We start from the raw sequence: 23,078 nt of genomic DNA on the forward strand, positions 1-23,078 counted from the left end.
CGCATGCGCGCACACACACACACACACACACACACAGCTACAACATCAAGTCATTGAGTTTTGGCCATGACCTGTTAATGTTGCAATTATTTAAATAAAAATGCATGTCCTCACATACATATGCATATCTCACAGGTAGATAGCTTTCAGGAGAAGCAGAAGTCATATTGAAAATCCCCTGCGCTCCAGAGCTGTATCCCTCTAGTAAGGCCTCTGGAATCTCTTCCCAGCTTCACTTCAGAGATCAGCCAAGCCTCTAGTCCTTTTATCAAACATCTTCCAAGTTCCACCTGGAGTGGGTCCTCATGATTCATGGGTTGAGTCTTTGGTCTCAGTTCCACCAGGCCCTGTATACATAGGAGCTCAATAGGCAAGATCAGGTAATTTCCATGAAAACTCAAAACCAAAGGATGGCAGGAAGTCCGGAGTGATCACAAGCAAAGAGCTTGGAGTAAAGAGGAGAAACTCAGCAGGCTGCCGAGGCAGAGCCGAATTCGGTACAGCAGACCTTGGCTTTAGTATTGTTTTTTCCTCTTTCCAGGCTGGAAAACGTAGGGTGCTCAGACCCAATAAGTGTCAATCAGGAAATCAGCAAACAGAAAACTCTGAAGGAAGGGGTTGAAGTGTAATGAAAGAGTCTTGGAAGAGCCGTGAATACTTACAGAAAGTTGTGTTCATGATGCATGAGGGAAACAGTTGACAATAAAATAAATAAGGCAAGCAGAAAGAGATGTCAGGGGGAAAATGACCCAAGAACATTAAACTTCAACCTTGACTGCCTCAAAAAGAAAGTTTGACATCTAGAAACATTATTATTATTGTTATTATTATTATTATTATTATTATTATTATTATTATTATTATTTACTTGAGAAGCTGTTCCAAACTTCAGGAAGTTGAAAATAAAATTGTGAAAGAAATCAAAGATATCACCCTAAGACTCGTTGACTCTATTCTGACCATAAATACATTGGTGTTTTCTCATAATGGACATTATTCTTTGTCCTGTAATGGATTATCCCAGAAGGATACTTGACAGTATACTAAAGGAAGAGGAAACCCTCAACAGTGCTGACTGAAATTGCTTTCAGCTTGCTTTCTTCCTCTTCTCTGATTTATCTCAGAGATAACAGAGTTTGCTTCACTGTGACTTCGGGGAGGCATTCATTGTGGTTATCTGTTTGGGATCACCTGACAGCAGACAAGACACAATGAAATGTGGTTTGTCAGAGCCCTGATGCTTCCATGCAGGCCCCAGCTACAGAGAGAGGAGGGACCACGTGGTGATTACATGTTTGCCTGGAGAACTCTGAAGAAAAGTTGCATTGGAGAATCATTTTCAAAGGCTGAGAATAAGATAAAAGAGCTGACTTGTTTCGTTTCCCAAGCTATTCTCCTATCTCCTCTTGTTTCAAAAAAATTTTAATTTAAAAAAAAAATTCAGCTTATTGCAGCATGTGTAAATCTTCTTTTAGAACTTAGATTTTTTTTTTAATATGTTCATAGTTACCATACTATCACTTTGCAAAAACTAGGCCTACTTCCCACCGCTCACCAAGCCTCATCCCTGAGTCCACCACACGTCCCAGGGTTGGAATCTGTGTTGAGAAAGTAAACCACCTTTTTGCAAGCCTGTCAGTCTCCAAATAAAATAGAATGAGACACAGTTTCAGCTGATAGATCATCAAAAACGTTTTTTGATGTTAGAACACAGTAATTTGGGGCACATGATGACGAATTGTGTAGCACTGCAATTAAAACCACTTTCATGAACTTTTACTTGTTAATTCAAATAAAGTAGCCCAGTACCTCTATTTCCAAAAACAAGAAAATAGACATAGAATAGATAATGAATTCTAGGTCATTCTATCAGTAAGTAATAATTAGGAATGGACACATTAAAATTTAAAAGTAAACGGTCTCATTCATATAATTGAAATCTATTTCCTGGAACATTATAGATATTTTTAGATAATTATCAAGACAGGCCATATTTTTTGAGCAACTATGTTTTAAAAAGAAAATAATAATTGATCAATCCAGAAGGAATATTTTTTAACATTTAGACCTTTATGGACAGAGTTTCATTTATTCATTCAAAAAAGATTTGGTGAATACATGAAATGGCTGTGCCATGTTCAGGATCTCAGTGATGCTGCCTGAATTAGCCAATTAACCTTCCTGATCAAGTGAGCAAGAGGAATACAGTAAAAAAAAAAAAAGCAAGAAAATATCTATAATTAATAATTAAGCACTGCATAGAGAATTAAAATAGGATGGACATTAATGAAGTGTCTCTTTCACACATTTCAGGTAATGCTTCTCTGCAGAAGCTGATGTCAGGGTGAAATATGATCCAGAAGAAGACAGCCATCTATAAACATGAAGAGAAAACATTTCAGGCTGAAAAACAGTGTTAGTCAGATTGCTACTACTATTATGAAATACCTGAGAGATCAACTTGTAAAGAAAGAAGGTTTATTTTGGCTTATCATTTAGAAGTTTTGGTCCAATGATTGGTCCTTTTGGGACTAAAGGCAGCCCATTATGGCAGGTCTGTGCGGCAGAATAATCCCACTCACTTCAAAGCCTCAAAAGTATAGACAGGAAGAGGAAGAGTCTAGGATTCCTTAATCCCCATTCAAGGACATGCCCTTGAAGACTGAAGGATCTTTCACCAGATCCCATCCCTCAAAGGTTGTACCTCCTCCCAATAACACCACCCTGGGGACCAAGTTTTTAACACATGAGCCTTGGAAGACATTCAGAATCCAAACTATAACAAACAGCTAAGGCAGTCATGTGTGGATAGCAAGCTAGGCAGGTTCAATAGACATGAAAGAGGGTGAGGTGAGAATGGCTGGAAAAGAAGCCAGGTAGGCAGGAGAAGTTCATGGCAGACATTATGAGTAAATTCAAGGGTATTTGATATTTTTCTAAAAAAAGGTCCTGGAAGCAATTTAAGCAGGTGAGCAAATTGTACATATGTTATATGAACACAGGACAATATATAGCAATGGATTATTATTCATTTCCCTGCAGATGGATACTCCAGTGGTACTCAGTTTTTCACTACTGTGGACCAAGCTTCCAAGAACATTAATAGTCTTGTTTTCTTTACACATTTCTGAGGATTTCCCTGGGATGCACACACCTGGCTAGACAGCATCAGGATGCACATTTTCAGTTTGACCAGACTTTGCCAAATTTCTTCCCAAGTGTTTGTACTAATTACACTCTTGCCAGCTGTGAACCTCTAGGATTTTATTTCCAAGCTTCTTCCCTATCATTTGATACTGTCATCTTTTGATTTTTGCTAATCTAATGTGTGTGAAATGATATCCTGTTATTTGAGAAGTGTGTTTCCCCGAATAACAAGGTTGTTTCCTTGAATAACAAGGTTCTTGATGTCTAACCTTACAGAATTCATCCCTTTCTTTAAAAAAAACAAATACTTTTTCTCCAGTGCTTCTTCCTTCTCATCTTGGTTCCCATAGTGATTTCCATGTCTCTTCATTACAACACTTGCCACTTGCCACTTGCCACTCAGTACCTCGCTGATGTAAACCCCACACACATCCACACCGATTCATGAGAACCTCTAGTATAACAACTGTATCATATTCACTCTGCCTGGATCACTGTTGGAGTTCAAGAAATGTTTATTAAACTTTAATGTGTACTAAATATTTTCCATTGCTTAAAAACATTTCTGTAATTTTATTTTTTCCCTCATAGACAACTTTCACCTACTCTTTGCCATATACTCTCTCTAGCTCTTCAAATAACATAACAAGCTATCAACACCTCTTACTTTGTGAACCCAAACTTTGTACATCTGTTTATTGAAATCATCTTCTGCAACAGACTTATGGAGGAAAAAAGTAAAATTCTATTTAATAGTATGTAAACTTAATTACAAAAAGGCGTTTTATATAGTGCAAGTAATGATCTCAAGAAATTGTCATTTAACTGGAAATCAATAAAATATAAGCAAGTACTATTGGAAAAAAACAAAATTTGATTCTTCAGAATGATAGCACTGCATACACAGTAATGTTTTTTTGCAATTTGAACTAAGTTTAAATGATAGAAAACAACTTTTGTGAAATAAATGTTTAGTAATAACAACAGACTTATTATTAAGAATATAAAATGACACACTCCCAGGTGTTTATAAGCACCTTATCCTTACAGTCACCTGATGTTGGTATGATTGTAAGCATTGTCCCAGTGTTCTTGTGTGAGAAATCAAGGCACAGAATGGTGAAGTAACTGGCTCAAGGTCACATAGCTTGCATTTCCACCCATATAGATGGCCCTTCTCTTTTGTCCTTGCTCCTAGCTTCACTGCATATCCCCACAAATGGGGTGTCAGTTATTGAGCAAAGAAAGAGGATTCATCTACATAGTTCCACCTTGCATTTCTCTCTCTCTCTCTCTCTCTCTCTCTCTCTCTCTCTCTCTCTCTCCTTTTTTTTGGTTTTGATTACGAAGAATTATGTGTTGATTCAATATCTGATGAATGAAAAGTAGGTAGAGTTCAAACTGTGTGGTTAAGAAAGATTCACACATTCAGAGAAATACTGAGACACTTTAACAAAATCTTCCAGTGACTTCTGAATTGCCTCCTTAGAACACTGTATGCCTTTACAAAGCACATTTCAAACCTAAATTCTACTTACAAGTGCAAGCTGTTCTCTAATATTTTTAAGTGAGATTTTCTGAAGGAATTACTGATCCAGGAATACATAGGAGGCAAAATAGAAATAAGAAATATTCTCCAGTGATCACGGAGTAATTATAACACATCAATTAGCAGAATATCTGTCCACAGGCAGGAAACATGGCTGGCAGCAGGCCCAAGGCATCAACACCTGCATGCCTATAAAAATGGAAAGGAATTTTGGTGGAAGGTAAAGTTGATTTTTCTTATAAATAAAATTTTATAGCAAAATAGTCAAGGAAGAACTCTTCTGGAAGCTGTTAGTTTCCTATAGAGAAGAGCCCAAATTCACTGAATGGAAATTAACCCAATGCAAAATCTTAATAATTGCATTGAAATTAATTTGCCCCATGATTATATGCCTAGGTGGTTGGCAGAAGTAATGCTTACACACTCATACATAGCCCAGTCTTGCAGAAGTGATTTCTTCCAGTGTATGTGGCAATATAATATGCTCCTCTAAATTATAAGACTTGCCTTTGTCTCTCGTGGTATTTAAGGGTGCATGTAGTTAGAACAGTCAGGGGGACCTGACATTATTTAAGCTCTGGAAAGTAATGCAAAGGAATTTTTGCAAGTTCCATTTATTTATAGATTTTAAGAAAGAAAACAGATGGAAAGATTTTACTTTTCCCATTTTACTGGTTAAAAAAATTAAGACTCAAATTTATAACATAAAGAAACGTATGTTTCGTTATATAAATAAATGCATATGTTCCTTCTGATTTGAGACTTTTTATTATTTTTAAGTTTTAATTGACACATAATTAGTGTGTGTATTTAGTGTATTTAGTGTATTAGTGTAATGTATTTATGGGGAAAGTTTACATTTCAATACATGTACTCAACATGCAGTGACCAAATCAGGGTAATTGACATATCCATCCTGTCCAATATTTATCTTTTCTTTATATCAGGAATGTTGAAATTCTTCTCTATTAGCTATTTCAAAATATGCAATTAATTGTTGTCAATAACAGTTATCATTTATGCTATAAAACATTAAGAGTTATCCCTCCTGTCCCCCGTACCCCAATACCTGTTAACCATCCTCTCTTCATTTCCCATCCCATCTTAGCCTCTCCTAATAAGTGACTCATGCATAGGAACAGGTGCCGCCACTATTCTCTATCTCAGCCATGCAACCCTTACCTCTTCACCTGCCCCTCCAAAGGAAAAAAAAAATACCTTACACTTATTTAGAAGCCAGTATTTAAGCAATGTGGAGCTTTTGGAGAGGCAGAAGAAAGAAGCCAGAGAAGCAGGAAGAGCTCTGATCTAGCCAGATAGTTCTCCCACTCCCAGTGGGAGAAAAGAAAAAATGTTCCCTTTTTTAGATTTGAGATTTTTATTTACTTTTATGTTTTAGTTCAAAATTGAAAACACAGTCACATAAGTTGCACCATTTTCTCCATAATAATCCCACTTTTGTTTTTTTCACATGTATGTTTTAGTCGTCTCTTCTGTTGCTATGACCAAAAGACCTGACCAGAACAATGAGAGGAGGGAAAGTTTATCTGAGGGATCAGTTTCAGAGGTCTTTGACTAGAGAAGGCCAGCCCCATGCCTTAGGACTGGAGGTGAGGCAGAACAACATGGTGGAAGAGTGTGGCGGAGGAAATCAGCTTGGGATATTATTCCAGGTAGCAGAGAAAGAGAGAGACTCCCCTCACCATGTACAACATACAAATCCCAAACATATGCCCCAGTGATTCACCTCCTCCAGCCACATCCTACCTGCCTATAGTTACCACTCAGTTAATCCCTATTCAGAGGATTAAGGCACTGATTAAGTAAAGGCTACCATCACCCAATCATTTCACCTCTAAACCTTCTTTTATTGGCTCACATGTGAGATTCTGGGGGAAACCTAATACTTAAACCATAACAATGTATATTCCTTTACCTCATCTTCCAAAAAGCAAACAAGTAAAACTCCTTGAGCTCTTGATACCTACTGAGGGCCTCCATACTTCTAATGGTCATTTTATCTTCCCAACCTCCTCCTAATCTGATATTTTCTCCCAAGACCATCCAGCTAAGGGGGAAGATTTTAAAGAGTAATGCTCATTTTTTATCAAGAATTATCATTTAAGAACAAACTGTTAGAGTAATGACAATGTTTTCTTGGTATGTTTCATGTCATTATAACAATATACCAAAGACTGACTGCTTTATAAAGAAAATAGGTTTGTTTGGCTCATGATCCCATTGTCTAGAAAGTCTGAGGAGCATGATGCTGGCTTCTGATGAGGGTTCCATGGCTTTGTAACAACATGGTGGATGGCATCACGTGGTTGGAGCTGAAACAAGAGAGTCAAAGGGCAAGAGGCAAAGCAAAAACCTGGGGCGGGGCCTAGTCTCACACTCTCATAACAACCAATCTTGAGGGAGATGATAATCCACTCCTGTGAGAATGGCTTGAATACCTTCACAATCAATTATGACACGATGACCCAATCACTCTCCATTGTGCCATCTGTTGGGCTGCTTCTTTCATTCTTTAATTGTATGCTGCTGGGAATAGGAATCAGGATCTTGCATATACTAGGCAAGCACCTGACCACTGAGCTGCATCTCCAGCCTTGGTTCTCCCTTCTTAAAGGTCCCACCCAACATGTTCAATATGGTTAGACTGGAAGCCAAGTTTCCAGCACATGAACGTTGAGGGGACAAATCATAACAAATGGTAAGCTGTAAATCAGCTGCCCCAATCACTATTTTCTTCACTTACATTGTCCTAGAAATATAACTAGTTTTCTATCTCTGTAAAATTTATTGATTATACTTTCATAGTTCTCTGAAAATTTAAGAATTCCGCTCACAACTTATACTAGGATTTCTCTATTTAACCTGATTATCTGGAGAGAATTGTCTTTTAAATACATAGCAAAACGAAGTAAAATCCATTTGCAAAACATAAAAGCAGAAATAAATGAGCTTCCCCCAAACATTATTAAATATTGTTGGAAATGGGTGAGAAGTGTGAAGCAATTTGAAAACTTTTAATACTTACACTGAATTGTAGAATTATTTTTGACTAACTAGGGTTAAAATATATATGAAACTTGTTTTTGTAAAGTGAAATGCATGCAATGCTTTGTTAGAAAAAAATTTAAGATGATGGTCATAATTATCATGAATATACATAGATTAACATCAAAGGTATGCTACCAATATAATTAGAGGTTATATCTATCACCTGTATTTGAGAAAAAAATATCACATGGAACACAGGTGCAAACTTGTGAAATATTAAGAAAACTCTAGTTGTTGAGATATCATTTGCTAAGGTGGTAATGAGAAATAAATTATTTCTGAGGTACAAATGCATAAATAACATGGAATTGAATTGATTCATTTCACAATACACAGTACTTAGAATCAGCATAATGGTCAGAATAAAGGTCAGAAAATTTCACATTTGATAAACAGCACAGGTAGGAGAGATAAAGAGAAGGGCAATAATGGTGAAGTGTGAGCCGTCACACAGAGAAGAGCTTCTCAGACTTGGCACGCGGCAGAGTCAACCCACTGCTGACTCCATCTTCAGTAATATTTTACTTTCATGGGTTTTTTATGGAACTTACAAATTTGCACTTTTACCAAGTTCATGGGTGTTGCTCATGCTGTTGGTCTAGGCATTCCGCTTTGAGAATCACTGATATAGAAGGGTCTGGAACACTTTTACAAAGTTGATATCAGATTATCATGAAGTTTGGGAAAACAAATACCTTAACTTCCATGACTATAAAACTCATTGTTAAGGTTTTTTTTTTCCTAATGAAAACATGTAATTCCCCAATAAGCTTGGTCTGTTATCCCTTGGATATAAAGCATCCCCCAAAAGCTCATATATTGGAAAAATGATATCCAATGTGGCAGTGTTCAGAAGTGAAATGATTAAATAATGAGAACTGTAACATCATCAGTTGATTAATTTCATTTAATGGATTGATAATTTAAATGGATCACTGGGTGGTAACTATAGGCAGGTGGGGTATAACTGGAGTTCACTGAGAGTGTGCCCTTGGGGATTAAATTTTGTTTCTGGCTGTCCTATTCCCTCTCTCCTACCTGGCTGCCTCGAGGTGAGCAGCTTTCTTCTGCTACACACTTCTGCTATGATTTTCTGCCACATCTTGGGCCCAGGGTAATAGAGTCAGCTAACTATAGATTGAGACCTCTGACACTAAACTGTGAGCTAGACTAAAATTTTCCCATAAAGTTTTCCCCCTCTAGCATGGGAGGAATAGACAAACTCTAGATAGGGCAGAGGGGTGGGAGGGGAAGGGAGGGGGCAGGGGGTTAGCAAGGATGGTGGAATGTGATGGACATCATTATCAAAGTACATGTATGAAGACATGAATTGGTGTCAATATATTTCTATACAACCAGAGATATGAAAATTGTGCTGTATATGTGTAAATAAGAATTGTAATGCATTGCACTGTCATTTATTTTTTAAAAATCAATTAAAAATAAAAAATAAATAAATAAAAATTAAAGAAAAAAAATTTTCCCCCCCTCTAAGTTGTTCTCCTCAGGTATTTTGGTCAGAGTAATGCAAATCTGACTAACACACTCCATTTTGGCATTCCTTTTTTTTTTATTAAAAGTGAACTAATTCACTTGGTACTTGTTATTTATTCTCACTTTCTTAAATAAGCCTCCTTTATAGAACTGAAAATAGATTCTCAACTCACCGTCAAGTGCTTTGAGTTCCCTCTGGGATGAACTTAGGGCAAGAAAAATGATCATTTCTCAAAGTCTTTGGGTGTGATCTTCATGTAACTGTATAGACTTATACGACAAAATTTTCCTCCTGTGTTATTGCTGGATCATATATTCATTCCAGAACTAATTCAAATTCTAGATTTTTCCAGGATTTAATTATGTATTATTGATTAAATTAGACTTCCTTTCTCCTGGGCCCATCATTGTGTTTAGGAAGGATTACTGTTCTCTCACACATAACAATAAAAAGGGCTTCCAAAGGTTATTGGGAACTACCTCCAACCTTTGAAAGATAATGTGGATAAATGAACCAGTTTTATCAACAATCACAATTAGCAGATCACATTAAATGTTTTCTATTTTTATTGTTTCACCTGTAAAAGAGAACTGAGGATTGTCTTTGCAGAGATTTTTATGAAAAAAAAAATCTTGCATTAGGATTTAGTCAGGAAACAGAAACCAAAAATGCCTACAAAGCTTAACCTAGTCATCCACTGGTATTCTGGTATCCACAGAGGATTGGATAGACCAATCTTTGGATAGAGGATTCAAGACCTCCCTCAGACCAAAATCCACAAACGCTCAAGTCCCTTATATAAAGTGGCTTAGTACCTGCACAGAATCTGCACATATGCTTCCATAGATTTTAAATCGTGTCTAGATTAATTATAATACATAATACTAATGAGAATGCTAAGTAAATGGCTGTTATGTAGTATTGTTTAGGGAATAATGTCAAGAAAAATGTCTATACATGTTCAGTACAGTTGCAATTTCTTTTCTGAACATTTTGAATTCCCAGATGGTTGGATTGGATGTAAGGATATAGACCTGTGGACTCAGAAGAACAACCATATAAAGAAATAAAAATAAAGGATTGGCAGAATGAGGAACTTACCATTGAAAGTTAAAGAGAATAGTAAAGACCTTAGGAGTCACAGATGCATGGAGGAACCATGATCCTAGGGCTGAAATAGGTTGCCCTTAGAAGGACTCCCCTGGACTAACCCAGATGAGGTCAGATCTACAGAGAGGGAACAGCTGGGACTTACTGACTGCAGAAGTTACTCAGGTGTCTCATTATTGTGACTTGCTGGAAATCTCCCCTCTAGGGTGCTGGAGAAACTCAATGGTAAGATGCATAAGTCTTGAACTTGCTAGATGCTTTGGAAGCTGTTGGCCACCATGTGTTTCTGTAAAAGTCTGGAACTGTTCTCTGGGTAGCAGTTCAGGATAGTTCTGGGCCAATAGTCTGGGACAAGGGTCAGGTGCTGGCACATAGTGAATACTTAGTCTATATTAGCTGTTTGCTATCACAGGTGCAGCCATTACTGCTGGTGCTTCTGCTTCTGCTGATGTCACAGAGGGATGGGAGCTAGAAATTTAGAAACTGACAAATCTTGGCCCATAGCCCTTATCTGCCAATCATTTACCAGGGCTATTGGGCAAGAGACTTAATCATTTTAAGCCTCAGTTTCATTGTCTGTGAAATAGAAGTAATGATGGTATTCATCTCCTGGAATTACTGAGAGCCTTAAATAGGACCATAAAGGCAAATTGCCTTACATAGTAGCTGGCAGGTAGTAATGGATTTTATAAATGGATTTTAAATTTTTAAAAATAAATATTAGATTCACTTTCCTTCTAATGCATATTCCTTGGCAATAAGCATAAAGCAGAAGAAAAGAATCTAATGAGACAGTGAGTAAATAAGTTGAGAGAATGAAGCCTAAGTGCTTTTAACATGATTGATTACTCTGTCTTCTCTGTTTCTTGAGTCTGAATTCACCAGATTAATTCTAGCCAGATACCTCCATTATCCAGGGGACACCATGAATAGAAGTTCTAAATTCAATTGTGATTTTGTAAGGTAGCAAATTCATCAAGGGACTCACAACTCAGGTGCAAATCTATTGCTCATTCCATCCCACAAACTTCCACATCAATACTAGTGTAGAGGTTTCCATGGTCCCTTAAAAGAGATTTGAAACTACCAAATCATGCAGCATAAACTCAACATCTGGTCTATGTTCTCACTTGCATGTGGGCGTCTTCTGCATAAATCAGAGAAACTGAAATCACAATATCTTTTTGCTAGCCTTAGAGATTCGATTTTCAATTTTCACATTTGTCTAGGCACATTATAAAACTGGAGGGTTGATAGACCTGGTAAATTCATCCTAGTTATTGTGACAGGGGATCCAATTCTAAAGCACATAATAGTGTGTTTCTTGGTTGATCCATTATGGATACCCACCATGACTGATAACTAATGACAGCCCCACTCAGCAGTGTAAGTTAGGTAAATCCAAAAAGGAGAGACCTGCTCATTGTCAAAAACAATGATCTGAGATTGAAACTTTTGACTAGTTACAGAAGCTGCCTGTTTAGAGAGAAGAGTCAAGAGCTTTTATTACAATATAAAATTAGTCTAGCTCAGTTACCATTCTCTGGCTTAGTGACACAATAAATTTCAATAACACAATATGTTATTACTCTAAGACATTGAATTCCTTCTTCACTCAGCTTGAATTTCCTTATCTGTATTTAGTGCTCATAAATACTTGACTTCAATAATAAGTGAGATTTCATCTGACCTATCCAACTATTTATGAAAGGTTTTTTATAGGGAAAATAAGCCCCTACTTGTTTTCCAATTGTGATAATCTCCCCTTTCCTACTTATGACAGGTTATTTGTAAATCAATAGCTCTAGTTTGCTAAATATTTATCCATGCAAGGTTTAGATCATTGGCAGTTACTCCATGGCAAAACAATTTCTAAAATAAAAATTCAAATAGAAGGAAAGTAAGGAATTATAATACTTTTGTTAAAATTATAAAAATAAAATAAGGCAGCCCTCTCTTTTCACCATAGCAGCACTAGGAGATATGATTTTTTTTAAAAAAATTGGATTCTATTTTCCTATAGAGACAACATTGATATTTGTCATTAGATGTGCTGCTAACAAACCTAAATAAGTCACATGCGATATGTTCTATATTCTAAATGTATGTGTATGTATGACCTAAATATCTATAATCTATTCTTACACTAATATTCCAAGGTCTTCAAAGTATGCTAACCATTGCTTCACTTCCATTATACAATAGCTATATAGACACTTTATCTCAATAGCTTACGAATGCATGTAAATGGCTTTAAGTATGTATGGCTTTATTTGTATCATACTTTGACATAAATGAATGTGTTTTCTCTGGCATGCTAAAGATAACCTCAAATTCTTTGACCTTCCTTCCATTGAAGAGGAGAGGTCAGTTTTCCTTCCCCTTTAATCTGGACTAACTTATGAATACTTGGCTTTGTATATTACAGGAGATGTAATGTCTGGCTAGTTCAGGACTTATCCTTCAATGTACTACTTAATTAATTCCTCTTTAACTTTTAAGATATGGCTATTAGATCATTTAAAATTACATGTGTATGCATGTGTGTAAAATTAGACAGTGCAGCTCCAGACCAGTGTAACCATCAGCTAGAAACTGAGTGACCTCAGCAGATGTTACATGAAGTGAAAGAAATATCCAGCTGAAATCTTCCTGAATTTTTAACTCACAAAATCTGAAAGCTAGTAAAATAGCATTACTTTGAGCTATAAGCTTTGCAGTAGTTTGTTACACAGAAGTGGTTAACTGAATGACTTATACATAACATATTACTCAATTAATAGCAATTATGCTCTACCTTTTAGAATTTAGAAGGAAGCAATGTGGTTGGCCCAGGAGATATTTTCAAAAACATAGCCAATTTATTTTAACCTAAATTAAATTATTTGTAGCAAGTATAGTACTTGGAATTCATTGGATTATTTAAAATTTCTCTTTAAAGAAAGATCAGATCTGCACCAATAAAAACATAAGAAATAAAGGGTAAAAAATATCTTAACTCGTCTTCTTTTTTAAAATTACTAACTGGAACACAGAAAAAAGAAATAAAATGAAATGCAGTATTTCAATTAAACATCCTCAAATGAACAGAGAAGATGCCACTATCTCACTTATTAGCTCCAACATTTATATTGATATTTGTAATAATGCACAGCAGTGTCAAAAATCATGATTAAGAATCCTTTCTTAAGTCAGGAAAAAAAAACTCAGATTAACTATCAGGGATACTGTTTTCAAGCTAGGCAATACAAAGTAATGTAACTCAGTTTTCTCATCCATATAATGGGAATGATGACATTTAACTACCTATTTGAATTATTGGGAAGATTCAGTTGGCTAATCTGTGTAAAGCACTCAGGGCCTGGCATGAAGTAAAAGGCAGAGCCTTTAGAAATAAATGAGAAAGATTAAAATATTATATATCTGCTTATAGCATGATTATAACACTAGTCACTATGCACATGTTATAAACTTGGCAACTTCTTGTTTCTCTCTTAATTAAGCAGGTGAAGCATCATACATGATTCTCTTCGGGATTAACAGGTGTCTGGCAAGATTTCAGATCTCTTGGGTCTCACAATGCCGAGCATCCCATCAGATACCTAAAGATTAGTCATCCGTGGAGAGTCCTCTCTCTCTCCCTCCTCTTTTTCAAAAGCCAGATGTTTGGCATTTCACCAGCATCATCCAAGACCTTCTGGACTGGGAACAAAACGACTGTATTCAAAGAGGAAGCAGATTTAGTGAAAGCACCACAGGGAACAAACCCATAAAATTAAAAAAAAAAAGCGGGAAACTCAGCACCAGCCTGATTTATGTCACTGCATGTCCCTGTTCCCAGGCCAGTTCCCTGACACACATCCAGGCTCCCGTGTTCACCCACCTTCTGCACCAGGATTCATTCTCACTTCCACTTTTCTAATGCTGGCATTTTGTGAAATCCACGTTTTATTTCACTTCTTCTCCCTTGTCTCTCTGGAGAGTTTCAGAAAGGGTGTTTTGAAGAAGCCTGTGAGGGCTCAGGGATCTAGGAGTAGAAACCTGTTGTTTGACCCCATTTTCCATGGTGGTCTTTTTTGGCTTTTTAATAGTTAAGAAATAAATGGTACATCTCTGTTGTAGTCTCTGTGTGTAGAAAAGAAGGAAGGGGGGAGAGAGGAAGGAGAGAGGGAGGGAGGGAGGGAGGGGAAGGGAGGAAGGGAGGAAGGAAAAGGAAGGGAGGAAATAAGGGAAAGAAAGAGAGGGAATAAAGAATGAAATAAAGAGAAAGGGAGAGGAGGGAGAGGGAAGAAAGGAAGGAAAAAGAGGGAGAGAGAAAGGTGGAAAGGTTGGAGGGAATACAACATGTACACAAAAACATTTCTATTACCTTCCTTTTCAACAGCTGAGGGCGGTCCTAGGGGGTTGGTTTTGGAGTTCTGTTTCTATCAGGAGAGAGAGCCATGATGTCGTGGTGGCCCCTGGTTGGGAACAGTGTGGGAACACGTTGGGAACAATGGTTTGAGGGTTTTTAAATGATAGGGAGGGTCCATAGCCTCCAGCAGATTTTGATTATAAATACAGGAATTTCTTCCAAGAAATTACTTCCTCATTGTATTTTCATGGCAATCCAAAAATAAACCAAAAATTATGCTGAAAACTGCCCTTTAAAAAGAAAGAGCAGATTGTTCAAATCAATCACTTTCCTGAAGCACATTGTTAAAGCTGTGGTGACAGCCATCATCCTTGGCCGCCCTCGCAACCCCTCCCAGGACCTGGGTATGAGAGACACAGACAGGACACTCTGCGCAGCCGACAGTGGCCACCATCCCCTGGGCTGACTCAGAGCTGGAGTCAGTAGTGTCTGTGCTAAAAGAGCACCCAGAGCAGGCCACCGTGAAGACTGGTGCCCGTGGGGAGCTTTGCCAACAGTGCCAGATGTATTCCTGCTCACCATGACACCACCAACATCAAGGTCAAGTACCTGAAGGAATTGTGTGAACAGCTCTCACAGGAGCTTACATGGCTGCAGGAGACAAGTAGAATTTTGTGGAAGAGGGGGATCTCTGTAAGCCAAGAGAAAAAAAATATGTGAAAAATCTGAACTTTTAAAACTACCATATATGCGACAGAGTCAGAGCCTAAATGACAGTGTTTCAGTTAAAAACTTTGCTTTGTGATTTCACTGCCCTTGAAGATGTTAACTGTGTCACCACAGAACCATGGTAGACTGTAATTTATTACAGGTTGAGCATCCAAAATACAAGATGCTCCAAAATCCAAAATGTTCCAAAATCATAAATTTTGCAAGCACCAACATGATGCCACAAATGGAAAATTGCACACCTGATCTCATGTAACAAGCTCAGTCAAAACACATGTGCAATGAAAATATTGCATAAAATTACCTTCAGACTGTATGTATAAGATGTGTATGAAACACGTGTGTTTATGCTTGGGTCTCATCCCTAATATAACTCAGCTACATGTATATGCAAATATTTCAAAATCTGTAAAAAAAAAAAAAAAATCCCTGAAATCTGAAACATTGCTGCTCCAGGCATTTCAGATAAGGGATTGAGTTGGGGGTTTTTTGTTTGTTTGTTTGTTTTTAATTATTGTTTGAGTTTTGGTTTTTCCTAACAAAGTTTCGTAGGCTGAGATGCACAGTACCCAAGAGTATGACCAGAGCATCACCTTCCACTTTATGAAAAATTTATACTCAATTAGTTATCTGCCTAACTGGACTGTGAATAAATAATAGATTCCTAACAAAAGGCTATCAAATAAAAGGACCAGTTGCATGCATTTATGGACTAGCAGCCACTACACTACAGACAGAAGTAATTTTTCTCTGGTAAGTATGTTCATTTCACCCTCCAAGACAAATATTCTGTCTCACATTGGGCTGAAGAAGGAGTGTCTGCTAGGTACCTCCTAAAGGCCTGCAAGGTTGTCTGAGCTTCTGAGATTCAAGCCACAAACCCAATGCAGAAGCAAACCGGGCTTCTAATGGCTTTACAGCAAGCAACACCAGCAAATAAAACACACAGCAGGAGTCAACCAAGTTTTAACTGAGAAGACACCAAGGAATCATGCAGTGGGGGGAGAGCTCTGCATCAAGTTCCTACCCTGCCAATTTTGGGCTGTCAGCACTTGGAATAGTTAAGGGGTGTATCTATAACCAACTGCAAGATACTCCAGAAATATTTTGTATTTGAAACTGTTACCCACTCTTCATTCCTGCCAATACTTTTTATAACATAGAAGTCTGAGGCCTGCCCCAGAGTATAAATAAGCAATGATAAAGGTCACAGTTCTAAATATAGTATCTTGGTTCAATAACAAAGAATAGAGAAGTTTTTCCTCTTAAGATTCTTTTCTTCTTTGTGAACTTCATATTAATTTAGGGTTTGGGCTGATAATAGCAGCTTTTCATTTTCCATAAATTGCGACATTTGGCTTCATACTGTATTGTGAAGACATGAGCATCACTCAGCACATAGAGAAAATGCTTTTTCTTTTTTGAAAGGTACAAATGTGCTTATTTTTTATTTATATGTAATAGCAGAATGCATTACAATTCTTTTATATAGAGAGAGCACAATTTTTCATATCTCTGGCTGTATACTTAGTGTATTCCACCAATTCATGTCTTTATATATGTACCTTGGATAATACATACAAACAACAATAAATATTGGCAAGGATGTGGGGGAAAAGGTACACTCATACACTGCTGGTGGGACTGCAAATTGGTGCAGCCAATATGGAAAGCAGTATGGAGATTCCTTGGAAAATTGGGAATGGAACCACCATTTGACCCAGCTATTCCTCTCCTCATTCTATACTCTAAGGACTTAAAAATAGCATACTACAGGGACGCAGCCACATCAATGTTTATAGCAGCATAATTCACAATAGCTAAATTGTGGAACCAACCTAGATACCCTTCAATAGATGAATGGATAAAAAATATGTGGCATATATGGAATATTCCTCAGCAGTAAAAGAGAATAAAATCATGGCATTTGCAGGTAAATAAGTGTCATTGGAGAAAATACTGCTAAGTGAAGTAAGCCAATCCCAATAAACCAAAGGCCAAATGTTTTCCTTGATATAAGGAGGCTGATTCATAGTGGGATAGGGAGCAGGGAGCGGGAGCATGGGAGGAATAGAGGAACTCTAGATAGGGTAAAGGGGTGGGAGGGGAGGGAGGGGGCAGAGGGTAATTAATGATGGTTGAGAAAATGTTTTTTTTACCACAGAAAACACTGTGTGTTCTTGAAACCACAAGAATGTTCTGGTTACTAAAAGCTGATACGGTGCTGAAATGTGCCTTAGCAATGGAAGCATCATCCCTCGTGAACCCTCCTGCGGGATCTCCCTGCCATTTGCTTTGGTGGGCAGGGACCTTCTTGTGACCTTCAATGAAGGTTCTCCATCCACATGTCAGTCTCTCTAAATTTCATTTCTGATTTCTCTCTCACATTCAGGATTGTCTGAAAAGAGCTGTAACAATCCACTTACCTGCTATCTAGAAAAGAATCTTCTCACTACATGGCTTCAATATAAGTGGCAGAAGGGGTCCAAGTACCTATCCCATACTATATTCAGGTGAGTCAGCAAGGCTATTCCAACCAGGGAAGCCCTGAGAAAAGCTCAGCATAGCTCCAGATATGCCAAGAAATGCTCAGAAACAACTCTAAACAAGCATGAGGTCATCTTGAAATCTTGTACTTCTAAAAGAAAAAATATCTCTTTTCCTTCCTTTAAATTTGTTATGCACAAAGTGCTACCATATTAAGCACTGTAGCATGTGTTTATAACCACACACACACACACACACACACACAGTGTTTCCCATACCTGAATATGCATCTTTCCCAAACGCACAAGAAATTGAGCCAAACATTCTTTTTAGCAATTTACAAATTCTAGCTTTCTACTAAGTCTGGGGAGATCATGCTGTCACGTCCCAAGGCAGCTTTGTGCCCTTTGCATGCAGGTACACAGGGATGTGTGCTGTGTGTCCAGAAGGAGAACTTTTGATGCCATGAATGTTAATCTCCAGGATCTGGCATCAGAGTGGCTCTCTGGCTGTGGTAGAGCTCCATGCCATATGGTGGCTAGCTCCCCCGGGGCTCTAAACACGGGTTATGACTATAACGAGGGACAATGTTAACAAGTATTGCAAGGTGATGACAAGGTCACAGAGGCAGAAGTTTGTGGATGTGGTGATGACAGATGGTTGTCTGAAGGACCCTGAAGGAGACACAGGATAACCATATACCCCTGGCTCTCAAATCCCTCCCCTGAGAGTCCTTGCAGAGACTTTTTTCTCGCTCCTTCATTACCCACTTTTAATCTGGAGTCATTTCTTGTCAATTCCCTTTCCAAGAGCCGCATTGTCCAACACAGTAGCCATTGGTCACATGGGAATATTTCAATTTCAATTCAAATCAATTAAAATGAAACAAGCTTTAATTTCAGCCCAACCACACTAGCCATATTTCAAGTGTTTAATAGCTAGATGTAGCTACCAAAAATATATGGGACGTCAGAGATTATTGCTTTTCTTTAATAGGGCTCTTGTTTTTGCAACTTCAATCATAGTCCACTCTGGTATCAGCAGAGCTTGGAGTCTTAGCCTTGCTCTTCCATCAATAGCCTCTGTAAGACAGTTTGATCATACAGGTTCTACTAATTTAGATTCTGCCACATGGAGATATCTGAGGTCAATGTCCCTTCAATTTCCTTCCATAAATGGTTAAAATCAATGGAATGATGCTGTTTCAGGAAGGAGCAAATATATTTACTAAAAATAGCTAATGTTTATTAAATGTATAACCAATGCCAAACATTGATAGATCATTGAGTGCTTTTCCAGATTGTCCTTTTAATCCACAAAAGTCTTTTGTGTAGGTATCATCTCTTTTTTTAACAACTCAAGGAACAAATGATCAGAGAAATTTTAAAACTTGGTCAAATTACAGCACAAAGTGGAAGAAGCAAGACTTGAACCCAAATCTCTCACTCCAGAGCCTAAGTCTTCAGCACTATGCAGGTTTTCCTCTTCACCATGGTATACTTTGGTCTTCCTAGATATTTTACATAGTATCTCCTTTGATCATCCCAGAAGTCTTACAAAGTACTCTGGGCCTCACTGTATGCCTGAGACACATATGTGATGAGTAAAAAGTTCATGAAGATTATTTTTCCAAGTTACAGAGAAGCAAAATGAAACTAAAGACCCAGAGATACATTGGTGTTAAATGGTGGAACTGGAAATTTCAGTTGAATCCTCTGACCCCGTTAGTGCTAAAGCTAAAGCCCTGTTTTCATGATGTTCAAAAATAAATAAAGGAATATATAAAATAATAGGTTCTATCTTAGGAATTTTCCCTTATACTTAACAGGGATTTTTAGTTCCAAAGGGAAGATGTTAAGCTCACATGAGCTGCTGGCTTCCTCACCTGGACCCACGATGCAGAAGCCACAGAAGCCGCAGATGTAATGTGAACAGGTAAGTTGGTCTCTGAGCATTCCATAAGAATCATGAGGAATTCTTGGAAAAAGGAGAAATTCTTTTTTTCTATTTGAAAGAAATGCAGCAACTAGACAAGAAGAGAGTCAGTTGTGAACAGCAGTACAGGACTGGGAAAAGGCTCCTGAAGGTGAGCATTCTTTTATTTTATACCATAATTCTGCACATAAAGGCAGACCAAGATCCACCCTATTCCTTCCATAAAAGAAATCCATAAGTGAGCCTCTACCAACAAGAGAGTCAGTCCTGAGTGGAGGTATAGCAGGCTTCCCAGGGTAAATCTCAAATATCAAGAGATGTGTGAGGTATGATCACCTACAAGAATTCTCTCCTCTTTCTATTCCCCTCTCACACGTGTGGATTAAGAAATCATCAGAGAGCTGCTGAAGTTTTTCCAGGTCAGAGGCCCATGGGGGGAAGGGGAAGAAATGGAGATTGGTAGGGCTCAGTCTACAAAGTTAGAGGCTCCTCTGTCCTGAGGCAAGAAGTCCAAATCCCCTTTGGAAAAGAACAAGCTGTAATTTTAGTGTTTTCCTCCTACCAGACCCAGATTATAAGCCAAAGGTAACAGAGAATTTCAAGAGAAGTAAGTCCAAGAGGGGAAAAAAACATTTGGGAGTAAGAAACTAACCAACCTATCAAGGATTATAGAATTAATTAACCAGATAGAACAGGAATTTCAAGTAATCACAAATAAATATTTTCAGAAAAACACTAAAATGAAGAGTCAAGTATATAGCTGGGTGCAGTGGTGCATGACTGTAATCTCAGCAACTCAGGAGGCTGAGGCAGGAGGATCACAAGTTTGAGGCCAGCCTCAGCAACATAGACCCTGTTGATGTGGCTCAGTGGTAAAATGTCCCTGGCTTCCATTTCCAGTATCAAAAAGAGTCAAGTGCATGAAGTAACAGAACGTTCAATTGGGAATGTTAAGCATGAAATATTTCCCCATAAAAAAAGAAAGCAATTGATACACTGAGCATAGAATGTACAGAGAACATACCATTATCACACAGAAGATACTGTTGATGAACGGTCAGTGCTTGCAGCAGAAAAGGATTAAGTGATAGAAAGAAGCATGGAAACATCAAGAGATGGAAGGACAGGAGTAGAAATATTGATAGGTATCTAATAGGAGCCCTGGATAAAATGATCAATAAATGGGTGAGGACATTTAAGAAAATACTTACTTGAAATTTCCCAGATTAAACTAGGATAGATAAGAACTCAGCAAACTATGTCTTTATACACAAAGATCATGATAATTTTCTAGGATCATTTACATATATCTACATAAAAATATGAAAGATGGATCAAAGAGATGCACATTAAATATACAGTATAAGGGTAGAAATGGGGGAAAGTATAACAAAATATGATCAAACAAAAAAAGCAAGCACTTCCGAAACATGACAAAAATCTACTTCGTGGTTAACTCAATTTTGTATTCTTGAGGTCCAAAAATAAAGAAATAGAGTCAGGGCTGGGGTTTCCCAATATTGAAAAGCTCCCATCACGGTGAATAGGGAGTCAAGGCTGCACGGAAGTAGCAGGAAGGGATGGAATGCACCCTGTGCTCCTGGGGTTGAAGACCAGCTCTACAAAGGGTACTTTGGGGGACATTATTTCACTGCTATGTGCCTTGATTCCATCATCTGTAAAAAGACATGATAATACAACAGGACTGTAGTGAGGACCAAATGCATTCACATTTGCAAAGTAGTTAGACTAATATCTGGTGTGGATTAAGTGTTGGTTAAAAATGCATAGCATAGGCTGGGATTATGGCTCAGCGATAGAGCACTCACCTAGCATAGGAGGGACCCGGGTTCGATCCTCAGCACCACATAAAAATAAAGGCATTATGTTGTGTCCATCTACACCTACAAAAAATACATAAAAAACGCATAGCATGATACACAGTTATGGTCACATAGTATAAGTTCTAGTGCTGTACTGCACAGTACGTTGACTTTAGCTTTAAAAAAGTGTATATTTCCAAATAGCTAGAAGAGAGGATTTTGAATATTCTCATCACAAAGGATTGATAAATGTTTGAGGAGATGGATATGTAAATTATTCTTATTTGATCATCACATAATTGTGTATGTATGCATTATGTGCCACCCATACATACAATTACTATGTGTCAATAGAAAATAAAATAAAACTTAAAGAAGTATAGTACATTTGTTGTCTTTCTTAATCAAACCACTTGGGAGTACTTCACAGAGTTTTAAAGTAGCTCTTTGTATAAAAGAGCCTCTGAAAACTGACATTTCAGAGCAACAAAAAGCACACATATTGAGAAAGTGATTTACATGATGGCCTTTGGAACCTGCAAGATAAAGGGAATTCTAAATTTGATGAGGGAATTGACAATATGTTTCAATGAATTGTCATGATACGTGCTTTTATCCTCAATCTCTAAGGGAAAATATGTTGAAAAATATTACCTATGTGAATTGTGAACTGGGGTACTTATGTATTCTTGAAGTCCAAAAATAACGAAATACAGTCAGGGCTGGGGTTGCCAGCCTGAAAGACCTTAGCACACTATATTCACTATATTCAAGACCTTAGCACACTATATTCACTCTCTTTGTTGTCTTCCTTTTGTCTTATTATATCTATTTCTAAAAGAGAAAACCCAGTCTAACAGCTCATTTTTAAATACTATCTTTACTAATAATGATCATCAATGACTCATTTTAAATTTTAAGTGATTTTTAAAAGATCACTTGCTCAGGTCTTTATTTAGAAGCTCACCTCGCTAGCTACATATTTCTTTTCCACTCAGCAATTGACTGTCTTTTTAATTTCCAATGAATTTTAAAATCTTGGAACTGTATTGTTTTACCTAATAGCTACATAGAAGGAACTCAGAGTATTTAGCCTTTCCTCTCCAAAAAAATAACAATTAGAGTAAAGTAATTCCCCTAGATGTGAAAGTATTTAACAGATTTGGAATGGCTCCGTTTGTTTTACAAACAAAGTCTGATATTCAATGCTTTTTTATTTCACATTTTTTAACCCCAAATGACTGCAGGTAACGGAAACCATGGAACATGCATGTGTAGATAAGGGAGGACTATTGTATGAACTTGTGTTATGGTTTGACAGACTTGGGAAACTCTTCTGGGCCACAAAACCATGTGTTTTTATCTCCTGTCTTCAGTACC

This window comes from Marmota marmota, unplaced genomic scaffold (genome assembly GCF_001458135.2).
Source record: "Marmota marmota marmota unplaced genomic scaffold, marMar, whole genome shotgun sequence".
NCBI classification, from domain to species: domain Eukaryota; kingdom Metazoa; phylum Chordata; class Mammalia; order Rodentia; family Sciuridae; genus Marmota; species Marmota marmota.